Source organism: Periplaneta americana, chromosome 2 (assembly GCF_040183065.1).
Source record: "Periplaneta americana isolate PAMFEO1 chromosome 2, P.americana_PAMFEO1_priV1, whole genome shotgun sequence".
NCBI lineage: Eukaryota > Metazoa > Arthropoda > Insecta > Blattodea > Blattidae > Periplaneta > Periplaneta americana.
In genome coordinates, this window is record NC_091118.1 from 88,124,716 (window position 1) to 88,148,142 (window position 23,427).

The 23,427-nt window shown below is 38.8% G+C and overlaps 1 long non-coding RNA gene across 1 annotated transcript in view; it reads left to right on the forward strand.

Annotated features, from left to right (window-relative positions):
- LOC138694393 (uncharacterized) overlaps positions 1-15,551 on the forward strand; it is a 31,016-nt gene extending 15,465 nt beyond the window's left edge. The window contains exon 2 of the long non-coding RNA XR_011330921.1: positions 8,107-15,551. This is a non-coding gene — a long non-coding RNA (uncharacterized lncRNA). The remainder of the gene's footprint in view (positions 1-8,106) is intronic.
- The last annotated feature ends 7,876 nt before the right edge of the window (positions 15,552-23,427 follow it).

Sequence of the window (23,427 nt, forward strand, 5' to 3'; positions counted from 1 at the left end):
CGGCGCTATATGACAATGTCATCCCGATCCAGTAAATAACTGTTTCTCTTTCTTTTTTCGAATTTGAAACCTATATGCAAACGGAGTCTGTAAAGGGTAGTTCTACTGAAATTATTTATGTCATCTTCGTTAACAGCTGAAAGAATTTTGTCCAATGTTGGAATTTCATTACGCAAGTAAAATGAATGTACTTTACTCCTTATCGTAGCCTTTGTGAAATCATCGGTTGTATTTAATATAGTTTTACTTTTTTTTTTTTTTTTTTTTTTTTTTTTTTTTTTTTTTTTTTTTACTTGGCCCGTAGATCGATATTCATTTAATATTCTATACACACTGCTCTTCTCTACTCCCAAAGTTGAACACACTTTTTTGAAACTACGTCTGTAAAAGATACTTCAGGGTTATCTTTCACAAGAGTCTTATATACATTTATAATCTGTATTTTTTCTCTCGTATGAAACCCTTCTCCCCGTTTGTGCTTCTTGACTGGCAAATGTCCAGAACACCCTGGTTGAGAATCGTCATTCATGTCAGCACTCTACATTCATTTATGCACAACACACTATATAAAACTATATAAAACTAATCTGTACTTCGCAATATTGCAGTTCAATGCCTAACGCAAATCAATGACACTTGTACACGTTGTTGTTAAAATAACAATAGTAGTGAACATTTATTTTACTCAATCTATTACAGCGTCGAAACACAACTGCCGGAAAGACAAGCAAGTTACAGTGAATCATGCTCTACTCTTATCTCCCGCTTGACAGCCAATGGCGTGGCGACATTCAGTTGAAGGTCACGTAATGTCTGTGACTCTCTCTCCCAGGACATCTGGAATGAACTGTAGCATTGAAATCCCCCAATAAAATTTTCATGTGATATCTAGGGAACTGATCAAAAGTATGTTCCAATTCCTCATAGAAGCTATTCTTTATATGGTCGTCTTTCTCTTCTGTAGGGGCGTGAGCATTTATAACTATGATGTCGCACCATCTACCCTTAAGAACTAAATATGATAACCTGTCACTGATAAATTCGACCTTTTTTACTGCTGATTTTATTCTTTTATGAACAAAGAATCCTGTTCCTAATTGGTGATTATTGTTTCCTTCCCCATAATACAACAAGTAATCTCCTATTTGTGATATGCCATTCCCATCTAACCTAACCTCTTGTACTCCTACGAAGTCTATTCTATATCTAGCTAGTTCTTTTGCTACTAATGTTACCCCTCCTGTTCTATAAAGACTAGTTACGTTCCAAGTGCCAAATCTCAAATCCTTATTCCTTTGCTGTGGTCGTGCCAGAGAATCAGTCCTATTCCAAGGCTTATTATAGGGATACATAACAAGCTGTTTTTTACGGTGATGGGTTGTTAGCCCTTCGCCCAACCCCCAAGCTGGAGGACCACCCCTTATCGGCTGTCCACTACTGCTTATTCAATATATTCGCAGCTACCCTCCATATCTGGAGGCCGTCTCCTCTATCCGCAACCTGAGGACGTGCCATGCCATGGTGATAGGGACCCACAATACATGGCAAGTATCCTTGTAGCCTTCTTAAATGCAGTTCATTGGTCATTTTAAAAGAATGGAATAAACGAAATAATAAATAATTTAAAATGATATAATATAAAAAAAATAAAATGAATAAGAAACAAAATTACATAAAGATAAATAAAGTAAGCTATAAAATAATTTAAAATGATATTGTAACTTTAATGCAGAACAAGAATGTAGCTTTTATTTCAAAACAATAGTCACTTTATAATTTAGTTTAAATACTCCCGTCAACAATGGGATTTCCACTCCACACAGTAACACAGTATTCGTTATTACATTCCACCGACGACATTGACAATTTACTTGGATTATTGAGAACAACAATGACCTGTTAATCTTAACTAATGTTCACAAAGCACTATTTACAAAACAACTATCAGTTCTCAGTTCACAGTTCGTTTGCCTTGGCTAGTTCTTCTAGCTCCGTCACTCGAGTTCACAGTATCTCGAACCCCAGACCTTCAGAGACAGTCAACTGAACTTCGAACTCAGGTCCCCCAACTGCGGTCCACTGCATTCGAACACCGGACTTCCGGCGACAGTCCACTGGCCAAGATGCTCACAGCTGCGGACACACTCAAGTCGAACTCCGGTCTCGAAGCTGGCTTCACTGCTACACCAGACTAACTGGCTTGCTGTCCAAATCTGATCTCCTCTTGGAGGCTGGCTTCCTTTTATTTGCTAGGCAACGCTTCGCGGGTCTTCTGGACGTTTCCGTTACTGGACAATTCGTTTTCGAGAATAATCTATCACGCTGCTCCCCCTTCACCTCGCGCCGCAGTTAGCTTTCTTCCCCTCTTGGCATGCACCAGCGTGCCGCCCTTCCCCTAACGTTGCGCCCCTCTAGTTTGCGTGGCTGCAGCTTCCGTCGCCTGATCCTTCCACGCGCACCCTGCCCTCTGAGGGACGCGTGATCGAGTCTCGACGGGCTGTCACATTGCTTCCTCCTTAGGGCTGTCCGTCCCGGGCAGTCCCTTGGTAGGCCGCTCGTCGGTCCAGATGCACCACCATCATCTTCCTTCGGGGTTGTCGCTGGATGTGGTACACTACGTCGTTGATCCGGGTCACCACGCGGTATGGTCCATCCCAGGCACACTGCAGCTTCAGTGATTTTCCTTTGGTCCTGGTAGGTCGATACAGCCACACCAGGTCTCCCTCCTGGAATCATGCAGAGTTGGCTAATCTGTCGTAGTTCGTGGACTTGTCTTCTTTCTCCTTTGCTCAAATTCTCCGCCAATTCTCGAGCCAACTCTTTCAGTGATGGGTTTAGATCTGGACGTGGTCGGTGATACTCCTCGTTATCAGCCAGAGACGTCACAGATACCACTGGCTCGACACTACCTAGTACAGTTCCACTAGGTACCTCCTTGTCCCGATTGGTGACATTCAGGACCCTCACCGGTACCACTTTCTGGTTCGGGAGTAGGGATCTGGCCACATAAACCCCTTCTATCGGAGTTGTTGCGAATCGAGGAGCAGGTTTCTCTTAGGCTGTCCGTCCAACCTGCTGGGATTGTCACATGATTTTCCAAGGTGAGTTTGCTGGCCATGGGTTGGTCTTCGACGTCCCTCAGGAACACTTCATCCTGACCAAAACGGAGGATACGGCGCCGGACGTCCACCGTTGCATCGAAGATCCACATGGCGTCGAGTCCCAAGATGACGTCTTCAGTGATGTTGGCGACGAACACCCACATCTCCAGTCTCCTCTTTCCCAAGGTGAAATCCAGGAAAACCTCTTTCTGGATGGGCAGGCTCTCGCCTGAAGCAGTACGTAGCTCATATCAGCACAGCGGCATCCTCCCACGTAGGCCATGCACGACTTCTGTTCTGGCGATGGTAAGCGACGCCCCGGTGTCTACCAGTACTCTGCATGGGCGGCCTCTTATCCATCCGTCAGCAATCAGCCCATCGTCACATCTTCTGTTAACCATCTTCAAGATCAGCCGAGGGGATGGTGATGACTGCACCGACGTGCCCCTCCTCGCATCAGCCCCTTTTAGTTTTCCTGTTTGTGACCGGATCGGTCACAGTCCCTTCTTAAGTGTCCGGGTTCGCCGCAGGACCAGCAGGTGGGGCACTCTTCGTCTCCTTCGCTCGGGTGACTTTGGTTGACGTTCCTCGATGTCGGCTGCCGCGACGCTCCTAATCCGATGCGATGTCGAGACGTTCGCCGTCAACTTGGCTGCCTCCATCCTGAGGGCCGCTGCCAGAGCTGCGTTGATGGTGCGATGCTCTGCCAAGAGTAGCTGTTGTCTGATTTCGGGGTCTTGAACTCTGCTGCCAAAGATCTAGGCCGCCTCCCCAGCGATGAAGTCAGTAGGTAGGCCCCTGAGGGCCTTATGGGCCAGTTGTTCCACCGCCATTGCAAATTCTTGTAGGGACTCGCCTGACTGTTGGACCCTCGTTTTCAGTTGGGTCCTGAATGCTGCCGCAAGTTGATGGTCACCATAACGTCCCTCCAAGGCCGCCATAATCTCAGCAGCTGTCCCGTCTTCAGGAACGCTGTGAAGAATATCCGACGCCTGTCCCTGAAGCGCGGCCAGCAGCTGAGTAGTTTTCTCTGCCGGCGTCCACCCATTGTGCTCTGCAATGGCCTCGAACTGGCGACGGAATATCGCCCAAGACGTCGTACCATCGAACTTCAGCGCCTTGACGTTGCAATGTCTGGCTGAGGGCGATGGTTCCACAGGGCCACTACAAGAGGTCCTCAATTCTGTCGCTGATCTTTCTACGGACTGTTGAACTCTAGCCTGGCGATCCACCAACGCGAGTATGTGCTTGTTTTCTTCAGCATGTTGGTCCATTAACACACTCGTCTTGTCCAGCAACTCACTCATTTCCTCTTGACGACGTTCGAGAGCGCGAATTTTCCTGTCAAACTGGTCTACATCCTGTCTTAGTTCAGCCACTGTCTCATTTATAGTTGCAAAATTCTCATTTAGTCTGTCAAAATCGGCTTTAAGTTCGTCTTTCACGATGCTAACAATTCCATCTACTTGGGCTGAAACGCTACCAATCTGCATAGAGACGTCCGTTTTCACTCCACTTATGTCACTTTTCATCTCCGTTTTCACTTGACTTATGTCACTTTTCATGTCCGCCTTTACTTCACTTATGTCGTTCTTCACCTCACTGATGTGCTTGTTCATGTCGTCTTTCATTTCTGCTTTTACTTCACGTATCTCATTTTTCATTTCTGCTTTCATTTCCGTGATGGCTTGCAGGATCTGCTGTAGGTTCTCCATTATGTCTATAAATATCCCACTTCTGACACCAGTTGTAACTTTAATACAGAACAAGAATGTAGCTTTTATTTCAAAACAATAGTCACTTTATAATTTAGTTTAAATACTCCCGTCAACAATGGGATTTCCACTCCACACAGTAACACAGTATTCGTTATTGCATTCCACCGACGACAATGACAATTTACTTGGATTATTGAGAACAACAATGAACTGTTAATCTTAACTAATGTTCACAAAGCACTATTTACAAAACAGAACTATCAGTTCTCAGTTCACAGTTCGTTTGCCTTGGCTAGTTCTTCTAGCTCCGTCACTCGAGTTCACAGTATCTCGAACCCCAGACCTTCAGAGACAGTCAACTGAACTTCGAACTCAGGTTCCCCAACTGCGGTCCACTGCACTCGAACTCCGGACTTCCGGCGACAGTCCACTGGCCAGGATGCTGACAGCTGCGGACACACTCAAGTCGAACTCCGGTCTCGAAGCTGGCTTCACTGCTACACCAGACTAACTGGCTTGCTGTCCAAATCTGATCTCCTCTTGGAGGCTGGCTTCCTTTTATTTGCTAGGCAACGCTTTGCGGGCCTTCCGGACGTTTCCGTTACTGGACAATTCGTTTTCGAGAATAATCTATCATGCTGCTCCCCCTTCACCTCGCGCCGCAGTTAGCTTTCTTCCCCTCTTGGCATGCACCAGCGTGCCGCCCTTCCCCTAACGTTGCGCCCCTCTAGTTTGCGTGGCTGCAGCTTCAGTCGCCCGATACTTCCACGCGCACCCTGCCCTCTGAGGGATGTGTGATCGAGTCTCGACGGGCTGTCACAATATAATATAAAAAATAAAATGAATAAGAAACAAAATTACATAAAGATAAATAAAATAAGCTATAATAAATACAAGAATTAACAGGACTTTCAGATGACAGGACAGCCAAAAGAATATCTGAAGTTGTATTCGATCATTTAGACGATTTTAACTGTAGCAAGAAATTAATTGCGCAAACGTACGATGGAGCATCGGTAAATATCGGGCAGTTCAATGGCTTAGGAGCCATCTTCGCAACTAAAAAGGGGAGGAGAATCGAACTTCACTACAAATAAATTGCCAGTTCCAGAAGGGTGAGTCAAAGACTAACATAGGCCTACTTGTATTGATTTTGCATGCTCTATTATTATTATTATTATTATTATTATTATTATTATTATTATTGTTATTATCATCATAATCATCATCATCATCTTCTTCTGTCTTGGTTATCAGTCGTCAAACTCATATCCTACATACAAAAAGTATCACGAATTGCCACTGGTTATGTAGTTTTATTGATGTATGCATGTATTTCTGTACGAGAGGGAAAAAGAGGGAGATTGTTTTAAGTTATGTCCTAATATAATTTGTAGTAAACCTACAGTTCAAGCCTTATACAACTCGGTCCGAAACATTGCGGATGTGAATGTAACACTGTAAGAAACATGCCCTCGAAAATACTTACTTACTTACTTACAAATGGCTTTTAAGGAACCCGAAGGTTCATTGTCGCCCTCACATAAGCACGCCATCGGTCCCTATCCTGTGCAAGATTAATCCAGTCTCTATCATCATATCCCACCTCCCTCAAATCCATTTTAATATTATCCTCCCATCTATGTCTCGGCCTCCCCAAAGGTCTTTTTCCCTCCGGTCTCCCAACTAACACTCTATATGCATTTCTGGATTCGCCCATACGTGCTACATGCCCTGCCCATCTCAAACGTCTGGATTTAATGTTCCTAATTATGTCAGGTGAAGAAGCCAATGCGTGCAGTTCTGTGTTATGTAACTTTCTCCATTCTCCTGTAACTTCATCCTGCTTAGCCCCAAATATTTTCCTAAGCACCTTATTCTCAAACACCCTTAACCTATGTTCCTCTCTCTGAGTGAGAGTCCAAGTTTCACAACCATACAGAACAGCCGGTAATATAACTGTTTTATAAATATTAACTTTCAGATTTTTTGACAGCAGACTAGATGATAAAAGTTCTCAACTGAATAATAACACGCATTTCCCATTCCGAGGCTTATGGTAGGGATTCGTAACAAGCTGTATTTTTTACGGTGATGGGTTGTTAGCCCTTCACCCAACCCCCAAGCTGGAGGACCACCCCTTATCGGCTGTCCATGACTGCTTGTTCAATATATTCGCATATCTGGAGGCCGTCTCCTCTATCCACAACCTGAGGACGCGCCATGCCGTGGTGATAGGGACCCTCGAAAATACCTTTATTAAATAATCATATTTCGATATACTGTACTACGGTCAAACTGTAACGGAGGTAAATGATATCCTCCATAACCTCTATGGTTTTGCTTTGCCCCCCCAAGGAAATGGTTTTCTCTCCGCCTATGCACCCCACCTCTATTAGGTAGCGCAGTACAGGGCCTCTGGGGTTTCTACTCACGAGCAAGGATTGGCTTTGTGACATGTTTCAGTTCAAGTTCAGGATGCTATGCTGGTGGACCTGGTTCGGGAAAATCCATTCCTCAATTCCACTCAATTTTCCCTGGTGTTTAATAACTGTTAGGAACCATCTGAAGGATGCTCACGTCAGATGTATAAGTAGAGCTGAGAAAGAGTGGCTCTCCAAGGACCACAGACTGTACCGGTTCACGTTAGCTCAAGATAATATTTATCGAAGCTGTGAAAATGTAATTTTCAACTTAGGCATAGCCTAAGGCAGCAAGACTCTTAAATAAGGCCATGAGCCCAATACAATGTGTAGAAGTACGTCATAATGTTTAGATGATTTTCATGTAGTGATTTTTTTTTATTCAGCTATCTCATTTGTTATGTTTTTAGGTAATGATTAGGTATCTTAAGCACCCGTTGGCTGCATCTGTTGCTCATTGCTCGCAAGCTGGTCTTCCATTCAGGTAGCCCAGGTTTGATCCTTGGCCAGATGTTGTTATTTGTTGTGGACAAAGCAGACATTCTTGGGTACTCCCATTAAAATCTTTCATTCCATCAACTCTTTTCACCTTCCCCTCATTTCATCTATCATCTGTAGTAGTTAAAAATAGGCTGAGGTGAAGCCTTGTGCAGGTTTCTGTTGCTGACATAGGAAGAAGGGCTTGAGGCTCTGGGCCCTAGAGTTTATCAGATACTAGTCTGGAGATGGGACCTGGTTGAAGCAGGATGGCCCACTTGTCAGCATCGAGTTCACAGCTACCACCTTAGGCAACCGACAGACACAGACTTGAACAATAAAAATATAAATGAGCCATTCTGAGCCTAGTGCATGGATTCATTCCAGGTCCGGCCCTTGAAAAGCTAAGAAAATCCTCTATTGGCAACACTGACGACAACATGCGACCAATGTCATCAACTTAGGGGATTCGTCTCTAAATTTGAAGTAAGTTTGCAGAAGATGAGAATATTTTATAGGGTAGACTATTTCTTAGAAGAAAAAAAATTAATTTTTGTAAAAACGAGGGGTTTGATACTAATAACGTATGTTTGCATTAGAGAAAAAAAAAAAGACTGTGGTAATAAATATATATTTGATTGACGTTAATAGTCATTTGTGCCTGTCAAATTTTAATTAACCATTGTTTAAATTACCCGAATTATGTTTCATTGCATCCTGCTTTTGGTATAGTGCTAATATTATTTTGTTTCTATACCAAAATTAATCATTGTGAGTACAGGCCTACTGAGTCTTAAAGTCTGTCTTCAGTGGAAGGCAGTTTGGCAATAAATAAATATGATCACATTGTTAAATGACACTGTTCATTTCTGAAGAAATGTAAATAGCCGCCATTATTTTCACTCAGTTTGTAACTGAATTGTTTATTTCTAAAACCCCACAAGTGACAAAAACTAAGCTTTTGGGAAACAAAAACTCTTCAGTTTCATTACTTTTATTTTTATTGTCAAAATGTATTTAAGAAGTGATATTAGTTGCTAAATATGAGGTTTATTCATCATTAGTTATGTTTTATAATACATATGAAGTCCCCAAAAAAATTAGATTAATTAGGATGTTATGGAGTTTTTCCAACAAACAAACTGAAACTAAGCAAAGCATTGCCTTTTTCTAAGTATCAGAGTGAATGAAAGTAAATATGAACAAACTTTATAATCTATGTAAAAACTACAGTATAAAATCACAAAAAATTAAAGTTTTTTCTGTTGCAACAGATATTTTTCTTATCAGCACTTATTATTTTTCTAGTCTTTGCTTCCACTGGCATTACTATCTTTGTTGCTGATAGGCCATATATACAGTTCTGTGTAGAATCCTTTCACTTCATCCCGTAGCTTTAGCTGTTATAAGCTAGGTCTGTTGGCAGTTCAAACGGTAAATTTTTAGCACAAACACTTTTCTCAGGAATTCGAATGCTGTCAATGAATTCTTTACAAAGAACTTTACCTTTTTGTGGAAAAACTCATTCACCTTCGAAATTTTAAAATGTAACTTTTTATCCTTTGGTACACCACGGCCATAAGATGAATCAGACATGCTAGATAGCTTATAAAATTTTCGCTACCAAGCTTTGAAGTTAACCATATCATTAGCTGTGACTCGTTTTACCTTGAACTTAGACGAGTTCTCACTAATCCTCATTAGCAACATTTTCATCACTTGAACTAACCATCTTGTAACAAAATACACAAAACAGATAATAATAGTAAGGGCAACACTTAATCAGCAATAGACAAAACAAAACACTGATTCAGCTGTGACTGAAATCAGCTGTTGGGTGCGACAGTGCAGCTGTCAGCTAGTGTGGCAGTCTAGTTTATTTGAAAAACACCATATAATATTAATTCTGGGGTTTTTACAATAAATGCATATTTCTTGTCCAATTTTTTACATGTTATAGTCATGCTAGATGTAAAGTTTTTATATCAAAAGATGCGCATTCATGTTGGCAATCAAAATCCACAAAAAACGCATTTTGTAAAAAATGCCGGTTGTGATGTTTTTACAATAAATGATTCAACTATTGCTTGTTTATCTGATAATTTAAATTGTATTGTGAGAAGTATTCTCTAGGCAAATGTAAGTAGTTGTAATTATTTCCACTCACTTTGTGAGATTTTTAAAAATTTGTCAGTAGTTTAATTTCATTCAAAATATATTTTTTAAAATTTTACTTGGTTATTTAACGACGCTGTATTAACTGCTAGGTTATTTAGCGTCGATGGTAGTGGTGATAGTGAAATGAGGCTGAGGATTCGCCATAGATTACCTGACATTCGCCTTATGGTTGGGGAAAACCTCGGAAAAAACCCAACCAGGTAATCAGCCCAAGCAGGAATGAAACCTGTGCTCAAGTGCAACTCCAGGTCGGTTGAGCTAAGCCGGTGACTTCACTAACTTATACTACTGTCATAATTTGTAAATCTCTTATAAGTGTTAAAAAAGAAAAATTGGTGTAATTATGTCTTTGATTTAATATTATGTCTTATGTGTAACCTTTGTAATATGTTGTTCTCTGCTTTTTTCAATTTTTATCTTGTACATTCGATTTAATTAGTTATTCAGTTTGTATCCGTATTATAATAATGTTCATATAAGTTGTTGTTGTTTTCTAATGCCAGGCATTTGACAATAAAGTCATTTGACCTCTAGCACTCCAATATTTTTCAAAGATATTATCATGGTCTGCCACTGAAGCACAGATTTTGAGGTGTTCCGAATCCATTTCTTGGTTTGAGTTGCACAATGGACAGTTAGGGGACTGATACATTCCAATTCTATACAGGTGTTTGGCCAAACAGTCATGGCCTGTTGCCAATCTAAATGCAGCTACAGACGATTTTCGTGGTAAATCGGGAATTAATTGTGGATTATGATGCAGAGAGTTCCATTTTTTCCCTTGAGATTGTGCTATCAAATTTTGTTTGTTGAAGTCTAAGTATGTAGATTCAATAAATCTTTTCACAGGTAATACATAGATTTAGTAACAGGTCTGTGCTGCCCTTCTTCGCTAAAGCATCCGCATTGTCATTTCCCAGGATTCCACAATGGGATGGGATCCATTGGAATACATTTCTTTTATTGAGTGATATTAATTGAGAGAGCATTTTAGTTATTTCTGCTGTTTGAGATGAAGGTGTGTGTTTAGAGACTATTGACAGAATAGCTACTTTGGAATCTGACAATATAACTGCATTCTTAAATTTATTGATGTGGCATAGAAGATTCCTGAGACTTTCACTTATTGCAATGATTTCTCCATCAAAACTTGTTGTTCCATATGCAAGAGATCTATAAAGTGAGAAGAGACAGCACGTAACACCTGCACAAGCACCTTGTTCTCTGGAGATCAAGGATTCGTCAGTGTATAAATGAAGCCAGTTTTGTGGAGGGTACCTAATTTTAATTGTCTCTAAAGACAATTGTTTCATTATTTCAGTGTTTATTTCTGATTTCAGTATTTCTTCTGTTAAATTTAGATTATATTCTATATTTAATAGAGTTAAAGGGTTTGGTTTAATTTGTAAGTTTTCCTCTAAATTCGGTATATTGATTTTCTGTTTTAATTCTTGAACCATGGATATGATTTTCAAGCTACAGAGAGGACTATGAATGCCAATTTTTTCCTGGTAATCTGATAAGTTTTTCATATTGAATCAGTGCTTTTTCTTCTATTGTCATTTTGATGCTGTTAATATTAGTGAGGAATCTCATAGAATCCAGTGGCGTATACTGGTTAAAGGGTTTGGGCTACCGCTGACCCTATTATTACACAAAATATATCTAACAATTACTTTAATTTTAATTACTATGGTAAAACTAATAATATAAAATTATTACATTATGTTATATTATAAACTTTTTCTTTTGTAATTTCTTTGGGCTACCGCCGGTAGCCCGCAAAATACGCCCCTGATAGAATCTATTGGAGTTGTTTTGTTTCCACCAGTAATGAACCTGAGAGCTTGGTTTTGAACATATTCTGTTTCGTTTATAAAAGGTGAAATAATTAAAATTTCTCCGCAGTATGTGAGCACTGGCTGTATAAACATTTTGTATGTAGTGTTCAAAGTATTTCTAGAGCATCCCTATTTCTTTCCTGTTAGTCTTTTTAGAAGGGAGAATCTTTTACGAGGTTTTTCAGAAATGTATTTCAAATGGTTACTCCATGTTAACTTACTATCGAAAATAACTCCAAGATATTTGGATTTATAAGTCCTAGGAAGGTGTTAGCCATTATATTGGATATTGAATTCTCTTTCTTTTTTACCAAGTGAAAATATTTGGTAGTTACTTTTGCTTAAATTGAGTGTCATCAAATTTGATGTATTCCATATGTAGTTGATTTAGAGCTTTAAGAGCAGAGTTTTGAATTTTGTCTCTATGTCTGTAAGATCTGGAAGTCCACAAAACTATATCATCTGCAAATAGTGCTGTTTTCATGTTTGACTCCTCTAATAGGGAGGGTAAGTCATTTATATAAATATTGAATAAAGTTGTGCTGAGGACAGTGCCCTGAGGTAGACCTCGATATGTTTGTCTGTAACTAGAAAGTGAGTTATTGAATTTAGTGGCAATGAATCTTTGACTAAGGAATTCTGATATCCATCTGAACATATTGCTGGAGATACCTAATTTCTGGAGTTTTAGTAATAATTTATTTCTCCAAACAGAGTCATATGCTAACTGAAAGTCAATAAATATTGCCAAGGTATCTTCTTTCTTGTTAAAACTGTCTTTTATTTCTTGGCCGAGGCGTATGACTTGTTCATTGGTAGAGTGTAGTTGTCGAAAGCCGGCTTGTCTTGGTGATAAAAGATTTTGGGATTCTAAATACCAAGTTAATCTGTTGGAGATCATGGACTCCATGGTTTTTGCTATCATGCTTAATAGTGCTATTGGTCGATAACTATTAACATCATGAGCAGGTTTCCCTTTTTTTGTAAATTGGTACAATGATTGCTTTTTTCCAAGCTGCAGGAATTGAGGTGTTCCATGATAAATTGAAAATGGGTAAAAGTACAGACTTGGCTTTTTCCCCCAGATGCTTAAAAAATTCGGAATGAATGTTGTCGGGACCAGGAGATTTCTTGGTTTTTAAATTTTGTATAGCTATAGTTAATTCTTCGGAAGTAAAATTTTGATTAAATATTTCAGGTTGTGATATTACTAGTACTATTGTTTTTATTATTTTTATGTAATTCTCTTTTGATAAATTTGTCGGGTTTTTTGACATTGGGATGTAATCTGTGAGAATTTGAGTAGTGTTTATTAAATGCATTTGCTATATCTCCTCTATCTGTTAGCATTTTGTTTTGTATTTTCCATTAGTGGTGTGTTGAGCTTGAGGTGTTCGTCTAGTTCTGTTGTAAATAGTTTCCAATCCGCTTTCTTAAAGTTCCATGTTGTTGTTGTATTGTAAGGTTCTTTTCTTCGATTTTGGTGGAGATGGATAGAAGAAATGATGACTCTATGGCCAGATCCAGGGTCTTCAATTATTTTTTTCTTGGTTTCGTGATGGATATCTGATGTTACTAGTAATAAATCTGGATTTGTACCAGAATCAGAATAATATATGAAAGTAGGGGGAATATAAGTTTAACGTGTTGTCTTTTCATTGCTTATAGCCATAAATGATTATATGTGACATATTCTTTGTGGTACAGACCCAGAAACAAAATTTGGGCCACCTGAATTTTTTTTCTGGTTCTGTACTATGTTAATTATGATTTTTTAAAATTATTCCAATATAATTATCATGTAGTTTCATACACAGTATATATTTGCATTTTTAGTGGTAATAATATTGGTAACATGTTCTATTCTATTCTGATAAAGCTGTGCAATACTTCCCTCTTCCAAAAGATGAATTTTATAAACGTCTTCCTTACTAAAAAATTCTTCATATAACTTGTTTCCATTTTGTTAGAAGTGCTATCTTTGCTACATCTAGCAAATGGTCCAATTATATGTCGGCTCCCCTAAACATATGCATATCTATTACATTAGTTCAATATAGATTTTGTTACTCTAGCTGACCATGTGAATTTATTAACTTTTTTTTCATAAAAAAGAAAAAGTTGTTCATGACCTTCAAATCATTGAATTCTGCAAAATCTCTCAATTGGTTTCCATTATTATTGCTCTTTTCTTACCCTATCTACCAATAACTGGGTTCACCTCTGTGTAGTATTAGCTAGCATGTCTGACTGTGAATGAACAGGTCCAGGTTGAAATCCCGGTTGGGACAAGTTAACTGGTTCCTCAACCCATTAAAGCAAATGCAGGTTAACTTCTGATGCTGTACCCTGAACTCATTTCCCTGGCATTACCATCTTCATTTCACTCAGATGCTACATAATCATAGCAATTGATAAAGCATCATAAAATAAGCCAAATAAAAAAATAATATTGGGGATGTCTTCGTGACTGATACATAGACACACACACACAGATACACAAACGCATATCATGTGGTTAGCATGATGATTTCCCTGCTTTTATAGCTGACTTCCAGAACTGAGTGTTCGCTACCTACTGTAGCTCCACAAATTCATAATTGGGTGGGCACTAGTCCCATACACTGCACAGTGCTTCCCGGAGGCTCAAAAACTGACCAAAAATATTGATTTCATTTTTAATTTTATCTTGTTTATTTCAGTTCCCCAGATTCCATATAGTCTGGCAGTCATAAAACTGTCATCTCTTAGTAGAATTCCCTTTACTCATTTGTTACTGAGCCTGTAAAGTGTGTGGATGAAGTGTCGTGGTTTCAGTGTTGTGGCTCCGTGTTTTACATGGGAGATTCAAATGTTGTTTTTGTGTCCTTGTTATGAATTAAGAAGCAAATATTATTATTGATTGTGTAAAACTAAGTTTTGACAATTATATTATACCTATTTTGATCCGTTGAAATATTATATGTGGCTCGGACATAATATTATTATAGAATGTATATTTGTAGTTTGAGAATTTGAAGCTTATTCTTTATACAGACCTGCAGAAATTTCCCGACATTGCCCAATATTGTTTATTTAATGGATGTGTTGTCTAACATGTTTACTTTGTGGTCTTAAATGGAAAATTGACCCATATTTGTCCATTTTGATAAAATTTAATTAAATTCATTTGTTTGTGTAATGATAAATTAACCTACTAAAATTCGGATAATTTCAGTATTAATTTATTATTATTTCACAAAGAAAAACATGTTTAATTTGACTAATTTGTTGAAATATATAGAAATATTTGTAAAACCACAAAGGTTACATTTCTTATTTTGGTTTCAGAATGGAATACCTTTGTTCACAAAGGGAATTATTTCAGATTTTGTATAAAGAGAAAGGGTAGGTGTGAGTTGCAGAAAGATGCTCTGTTTCGGTTTGTTATAGCGAAAGCTTATATAGAAAAGCCCTCTGATCATGTAAAATTATTATAAAGAAGCATTTTCCGGTTTTGTGGTGAACTGTTTTGCAGCATCAATGAATCAAATAAATGATTGATAGGTTCTTGAAAAACAATGAACACTGGTTGGATAAAGAGAGTGTGTACGACTCGAATGCTGTAAAACCTACTCAAGGGAAGAGAGGAAAATCACAGAATTTGGAGAGAGCAGTACTAGGTTTAAACGCAGGAAAACTGAAGTGTCGAGTAACTCATCGGAAAGTGTGGAGAGTTTAACTTTCGCAGCACAAATGAAACATTTTGAATCTGGTATTGTAGACCATGCAAAACTCTTAGAAGAGATGCAAAAAAAAAAAAAAAAACATCAACTAGAGCTTCTAAAATAAGAAAATCTTCAGTGGCGGCTCCTGCATATTCTTAAGAGGAGGAAACAAGTTAACGGCGCAAAATGACACCTTCTTGAGAGAAACATGCTACAAATTTGCCTACATGCATACATGTAACACCAGGTAGTGTTAGGGTTGGCCTTCTCATTAGTATAGCAATAATCTGTTCTTGTAAACTGAGTTTCCTAAATTGTCCAAATATGTTTTCACTTCCATTCATTGGTGGATAATTGCACAAATTAACAATTACAAGGAAATTCACAAACTCGCAGCATTTTTAGCGCACACTACAGCATCACACGTGTTGGTAGAGACTAGCTACTAACATATAATCAGAACCATTTTACGGAAGTGGGAATGAGAAATAATCTATTATGAAAGCAAGAACACTGCACCCACTCACATGGTCTGTGTTGCCAAACATATATTTTACAAGTTCAGTATCACATGCTTTTGAAGAATGTCAGTTATAAAGTCATACTACCATTATTGCTCAAAGCTGCAGGTGGCCGATTAATTTTTTTTTTGTGTTAAAAATAATGTAGTTTGGCGTACTTTCAATTTCAAATATATTTGTACAAAACTGACAACTTGGCTGTTGTCCTATCTAGTAGACAATGAATGGAAGTGAATTTCAGGGGCCAAGAAGATCTGCGATACTAACGTAGAACTACTTCCTCTTTGTTTTATATAAATCTAACTTCAGCTTTCAGATATCCTCGAAAGTTTCAAACCATGAGTAGTAGCTTATATAAAATGCAATGATTAATATGTTTTGATTTATGAGTTGAAAAAGATTTATATGGTGTCTTTCATAGCTTTGCGTTAAAACTATTTTTATTGTGCCTCCTCCTAGATGTGTTATAGTCTGGTTGAATGCAGCATCGTTAGATGGAAGCGGTAGCGAGTTTGCTGCAAGAGCAGTTGGTTTCTATTTCCCGCCCATGCGCTGATTCAGAGGAGGATCTCCTCCCTAACTGTTCATTCAGTTGCTTTAAAACTCTGCTTCTTTCTCTGGCTGCTAGTGCGCTGTTATCTATTTGTGTTAACTGTAGGAAAGGAGGAAAGGATTTGCTTTCCTCCACACAAACAATCTCGCACCTTTCTCACAGTTTTCTAGCGGCACATGAGTGCGCGTCGTTTAAAACTCGATCAACCGAGGTTTTCTTATAGCTGTGAACTTAAAAATTATCGAATCTTCCTCGAATTTCAAGGCATATATTTAATTTGGTATTTACTTTCAAAAGAAGAAAAATGTGAGGAGGACGTTCCTCCCTTCCCTCCCCCGAGAAATCGCCACTGAAAATCTTGGCTAGCAGCTCTGTTATGAAAAACTACTATTAGGAAGAAATGTTGGGGCTTTTCCTGGATGCTGATTTTACAGTGCACGAGTATAATGTAATGAGGAAAGAAGCAAAAGATCTGAATGCTGACGTATACCCATCATACAAGAGAATCTTAAATGCTAAGAAAAATGTGTTATCCTGAATCTGTTTCAGTCATGGTATTCCATGTAGAAGTGAAACTTCAAGATCTATCGAACTATACATCTTACCACATTTTGAGGTCACAAGAGCCAAGTAATAATTATTAATTAATATTAAAGATGACAAATTTTTCATGTCTTTACTGTCAAAGTGGACAAAAGACAATTAAGAAACCCTGCCTGAGGATGTTATTAATCTACTGAGTTCTGAAGAAAAGAAGGATTGACTTACAAGAACTCCCATTCCAACCTTTGGCGGAGAGGATAACTCCAGTGAGAGTGACTGACAAATAAACATCAAACCACATTGAAAAGTAAACAAGTAGCACTGACTTACATTTGTTACGTTAATTTATTTCATATATTACCAAACGTAGATAAGTAAGTATGTTAAAATTGCATTTACTATTTTGGCAGCTTTTCAGCCTCTAGGAAGCACTGTGCACTGACGGAAATTTTATGAGAAAATTTCTTCCTCCATGAAGATTTTTATGAAACTAAATACACACTTATTTTATAGTTATGTATAGACTTATTAGTTATTTACAATATGAGTAAGAAATACAGCATTTGTGCAATTTATTATTTAATAAACTATGAAGAAAGTAATGTGTTAGAACTAGATTTAATTTTTTATTGTGTGTGTAATCAGTGGTGTATACTGTGGGCTATCAAGGTTATCACCAAAGCCCACGTCCAAATTAAGAGAGAGGGGAAACCAAAATTATTTATAATTTATAACTTTATATATGCTTTTCATTTGTCACTACTTTATAAACTTTGTGCGCAATACAAATTGCAGATTATGTTCAGTTCCAAGCAGAAGGCTTCGGATGGTTGAACTGTTGCTCTCAACAGGAAGGATTCATGCGGCAGAGGTGGAGAGAACAGAGAATAGTACCTTTAGGCTTCGGTTTCTCAAATCACAGCCTCAACCTGACTTCCCCCGAGCCACTCCTGAGGTATGGAAAGATTGTGGACGGTGATAGTACAGAGCAATCTGAAATAATTATTTGAAATATTGTCAACAATGTGACTTTTATTCTTAATAATTCGCCCTACAACAATGAGTATTCCACTCAACACAGCAACACAATAGTCGTTATTGCACTCCACACAGCGACAATATACGTGCAGCAATGTACTCCTAATTTCAGCTAATGTTCACAAAGCACTATGTGCAGAACAAAACTGTCAGTTCTCAGTTCACAGTTTGTTCGTCTTGGCTAGTTCTTCCAGCTCACTCACTCAAGTTCACTGCACGTCGAACCCAAGCCTTCCAGATGCGGTTCTCTGCACGTCGAACCCAAACCTTCCAGATGCGGTTCTCTGCACTTCGAACCCAAGCCTTCCAGATGCGGTTCCTTGCACGTCGAACCCCGGTCTACCAGATGCTCTCAAAGGATGGATCCTTGCTCACTCGAAGACTCACTTGTAGACTTGCTGAAGACTAACTAACTGACTTTCTCGCAACTGACTTTCGTCTTCAACTCACGGTGTTATTTATTTACCACGAACATCTAGAATGTTCTATGTCGCGTAGCTTCTGTTCCTCCACAACAATCTGTCTCCAGATGCTTCCTACTTCCACCCAGTCACAGTCACTTTTTCTTTTCCCTCACTTCGCACCGCGGCTAGCGTCAAGGGTTCATGTTTCTGTTTCCCCGCGTCTTCCCTCTTGCTAGATGCGTGCGCAACTCCCTGATGCTACCAGAATTTTCTAACATGGTGCCACAATATATTTTTAAAATTTTCAGCAAAAGTGCGCAATAAAGAATTGTAATTATTTCTTAACAAACAAACAAACCAAATGACCTGGAAATGTACAAAAACTTGCCCAGACATGTTCAAACATTTTTAAAAGAGCCAGAACAGGTAACATTGTCACACATTTGTACCTACAATGATTTCACATTTCTGATAATCCTACTTGTCTGTGGTGTAATAATCATGATGAAGATCTGGAACACATTCTTCTATACTGTCCAACCATAAACCACAAAAGAAGTAAATTAAAATCATCAGTACCAGTTGCAGAAGACACAGCCCTGCAATATATATTGACTACATCCCAACTCTGGCTACTAGCAACAGGCATCTATAATGAACACCAATCAAAATACCTCTCATTTCTCGTAAAAAACAAAAACTGAATAGACTACAGTGGACTATAGTGGACTTTGTTGTCAGCAAACAGCTGGATACATTAAGAAGATTGATTAACAAACAATTCTGATACAGTGTGAGAGTGTGACTATGAATATAATATTCACGTATTCCATTACTCCAGAAATGGGACATGGACCTCCTTCCTACCCTCTAATTTTCCGACATTGCTGCCACATTCCTCCCAGACTCTTTCTTCTGCCCACAAATAAATTATTGTCAATATTTTAGTAAAACCTAAATCTTTTAACAGGGGAATTAAATATACCGTGAGTACACAAGGCTAATGTCTTCAAAGCTGGGTACTGGTTAAAATAAATAAAGTGCACAGGTACAATAATTAACATGGAGGTATGAGATAATTACTCTGCCTGCCATTATAATTTCACTTTAATTCATATGTTCCCATTAAACAAAAATGCATTACTCCATACAGGTTGTAACCAGGCAGAAGCCATGGGCCATGTGTTATTGTTGTGATTTGAAAAAATAAAGCTTGCTGTTGCAAGCGTTGAAGCATGTGCAGTTTTCTTTATTATAATGGTAATTGGACAATGTTTAATTGTGTGTGTAGTTAGATTCTTCTTAGATAAATATTCAGTGTCTGAATCATACAAAGTTACTGGATAATCCCTTTTCCCAGTTTAAGTACGAAAACGAACTTGTAATCGTAAAGAGTGGGAGGCCTACTGCAAAGTGAACAAAAGGAAAAAAAAAAAGGATCACTTCACTGATGATCTGAAGGAGGGAGAAGAGCAAAGGCCTAAAAGGAGAAACTGTAATGATGAAGGTATTTGTGTCATGTATTCAAGAATATTTGTGAAGTTTGGACACCATTATGGCCTACAAACTAAGTTAATATTTGAATATCAGAAACACTTCAAGTTTGTGGAGTTTTTAAATTTGTAAGAATTTTGACAGTTATGATGCGAACCTTCATATTGATGTATTTTCTGAACTTAAAGAATCTTAAAACTCTTATTTTGACCTTGTGTGTTTCAAAAACGAACTTAGAGTATTGTATTCTCTTAAGGAGTTCTCTAAAAAATCGCTCGAAAGGAAAGACGGCTGGAGTTCAAGTATTGATAAAACAGATAAATTGAAATTTATTGATAGTTAAATATTGTATTTGTTGTTTTATATATGATTTCTTTAATCAAATTTTTTAATAATTATACAATCATATATTTACGTAGTTTATTAGTTCTATCTGTTTTTTCCTGTCAGTGATAGCCCATGTCATTATTACAGAATACGCCACTGATCTCGATGATTAGAATTCACCCTAAAAGTTCTTCTTGCTCAGCACATTCTACTTTTAGATAGCACCTCGTGAACATCGAAAGTAGTGGATGATACAAATATTATTTACACAATTCTATTTGTCATTAATCAGTTAAATGTCATAAACGTATTTTTATACCACAAACTTTCTGTGACATGTGATACCCAACTTCACATGAAACCATATTTAGTTGAACCAACTATATTTGGGTTCAGAGACAAGTATTGTAACCATTATATCACTAAAGACAGCTTGTAAACGTAAATGGAACTATTAACCAGTTTAAGACTACACTCAGAGAGTAAATAATATCAAACAAATAACGAATTTCATGATGAAGAAATAAACAAGTCTCATACCACCCAATGAAAAGTATAGTTTGAAATCAAAGCAAAGGTTTAAATAAGAACATAAATACATAGCAGATAATAAACTGAGAAAATATAGAATCTCTTAGAGACACTATTCAGAAAAACTAAGATAGTAGTAGCACTAGTAACCATGTTTACACTACATACACAATAAGTCCACAAAGCTAGTTCTGTGGTAGTGCATCTGCCTCCAGACTAGCCGGCTCGGGTTCGATTCCTAGTAGAATCAGAAATTTTCATGTAAAATTTCTACCTCAGGACTAGGAGAGATGGCGGTGCACAACTTCTAATCATTAAATTGTGCACTAATATGCCTGGGTTAAATCCCAAATCTCTCCACAGTGGATGTGAAGAGAAGACATATATCACTGTTGATAGTGATTCATCTGTCGCATGCAGACATTAAGCCTGGCAATCCCCTTGGTGCTATTTGACAGGTGTAGGCTGCGTCCCCTTCTCCCTTCATCACCATCCTCACCCATTCCACTACACTTACATGAACACTTACACATACACTCACCATAGTACATGAAATAACTCTTCACAGATACACATCATGCATAACATGGCCCACCAAAGTGGTGTGCAACTAGAAAATGGGTCACAGTCCTGACATTTATCCGCAGTATGCGAAACCCGAATCACACAAGTGAAGTGGGTAGGGTTTAGATATACAACAAAATTCCTTATCAGCATATTGCCACAAAATCATTGAAGATTCACCACATTCCATCATCTGCAAACTATTTAAGTTTAAAATCATACTATGAATATGGTAACAGTTACCTTATTTACTCGAATCTAATGTGCACTTTTTCAGCTGAATTTAGTCTCCAAAATTGGGGTGTGTATTAGAATTGAAGGCACACTAGATTTGTTTGCAAACTCGAAAATTCTGCTTATTGATCTGCTTAGGTTCTGCGTGTGCTTCAGATCGTTCCTCAATGTTCCTCACTTTCTGAGCTTCCATATTTTTTGTGTTAACACCAGTAAAACTTCAAAGTGAGTTGTCCTTGATCAGGAGATGGAAGACAAAGAGTGAAGGGTGTTGATGAAGCAAGCTTCAAACGAAGGATACTTTGTGCTCAAAACCATGGAAACAGGCAGGCTGCAAGAGAATTCGGTGTAGCACAGAGTAATATGCGCTTATGGCGCCAACACAGAATGGTGATATTTGCTTCTAAACCGACGAGGAAAGAAGTTCATCCACGAAAAGGAAGGCATACTGAGATAGAGATTTTGAAATTCGTACACGAAAGGAGGAAAAATGGACTCCTTGTGACTAGTGACACAATTAGAAGTAAATCTAGTGAGATGGCTACAACCCGTAGTATATCAAGGCAAGTATAGATAGGTACAGTATGTGCGTAAAGTAAAATTAAATTTCTCACCTGAATTGCGGCTACAGATCTCTGAAATTGTAAATCAGACTGACTCTGACAAGGAACCATCCCAACTGGGTCGCGGCTTTGTGAATAAAAAAATGTACAAACTAATTTTTGTATGATAAACAACTTCCCAGTAGTCGCTTATGTCGCTTATGTCGCTTTTTTCTTATTAATGATATTGTAACGTTTTATTACTAACAACAATGTAACTTTATTATCTCAACAATAACTCTTCACTTTCTACACAGTAACACAGTATTCGTTAGTGCACTCCACAGACGACGACAATGACAATTCACTAGGACTATTACGAACAACAATGAACTGTTAATCTTAACTAATATTTACAAAGAACTATTTACAACACAGAACGGTCAGTTCTCAGTTCACAGTTCTTCTAGCTGAGTCACTCGAGTTCACAGTATCTCGAACCACAGACCTTCAGAGACAGTCCACTGTACGCGAACTCAGGTCCCCCCAACTGCGGTCCACTTGACTCGAACTCAGGCCTTCGGATGCTGACACAGTTGCGGACGCACACTGAAGTCGAACTCCGGTACACAAGACTGGCTGGCTTGCTCTGTTCACTAGCTTACTCACTGAATAGCTGAATAAACTGAAAACTACTCAAGTTCACTCGCGTTTCTTCTTTTATAGCTACAGCGACGTAGCCTGGAAAGTTCCACGCATGTCCAGAGATAGCACTCTCGAACAATCCAGATCCCTCTCCTCTCTGCCAGCACCAGATGCGCGCGCAACCTCCCCTGGCGCGTTGACGTAATACACCCCTTCTGCCCTTCAGCATGCAGATGCTCCCCGTACCAGCGTTTCGTCTGCCGCGCGCCCTGTCGGACGCGCGTTGGAACCCCGTTGCAGCTGTCACATTGCTCCCTCCTTAGGGCTGCTCATCCCGGGCAGTCCCTTGGTAGGCTGCTAATCGGTCCAGATACACTACTATCATCTTCCCTCGAGGTTGTCGCTGGATGCGGTACACCACGTCGTTGATCCGGGTCACCACGCTGTATGGTCCATCCCAGGCACGCTGCAGCTTTGGTGATTTCCCTTTGGTCCTGGTAGGTCGATACAGCCACACCAGGTCGCCCTCCTGGAATCCTGCAGAGTTGGCTAATCTGTCGTAGCGCACTTTCATCCTGTCGCTGGC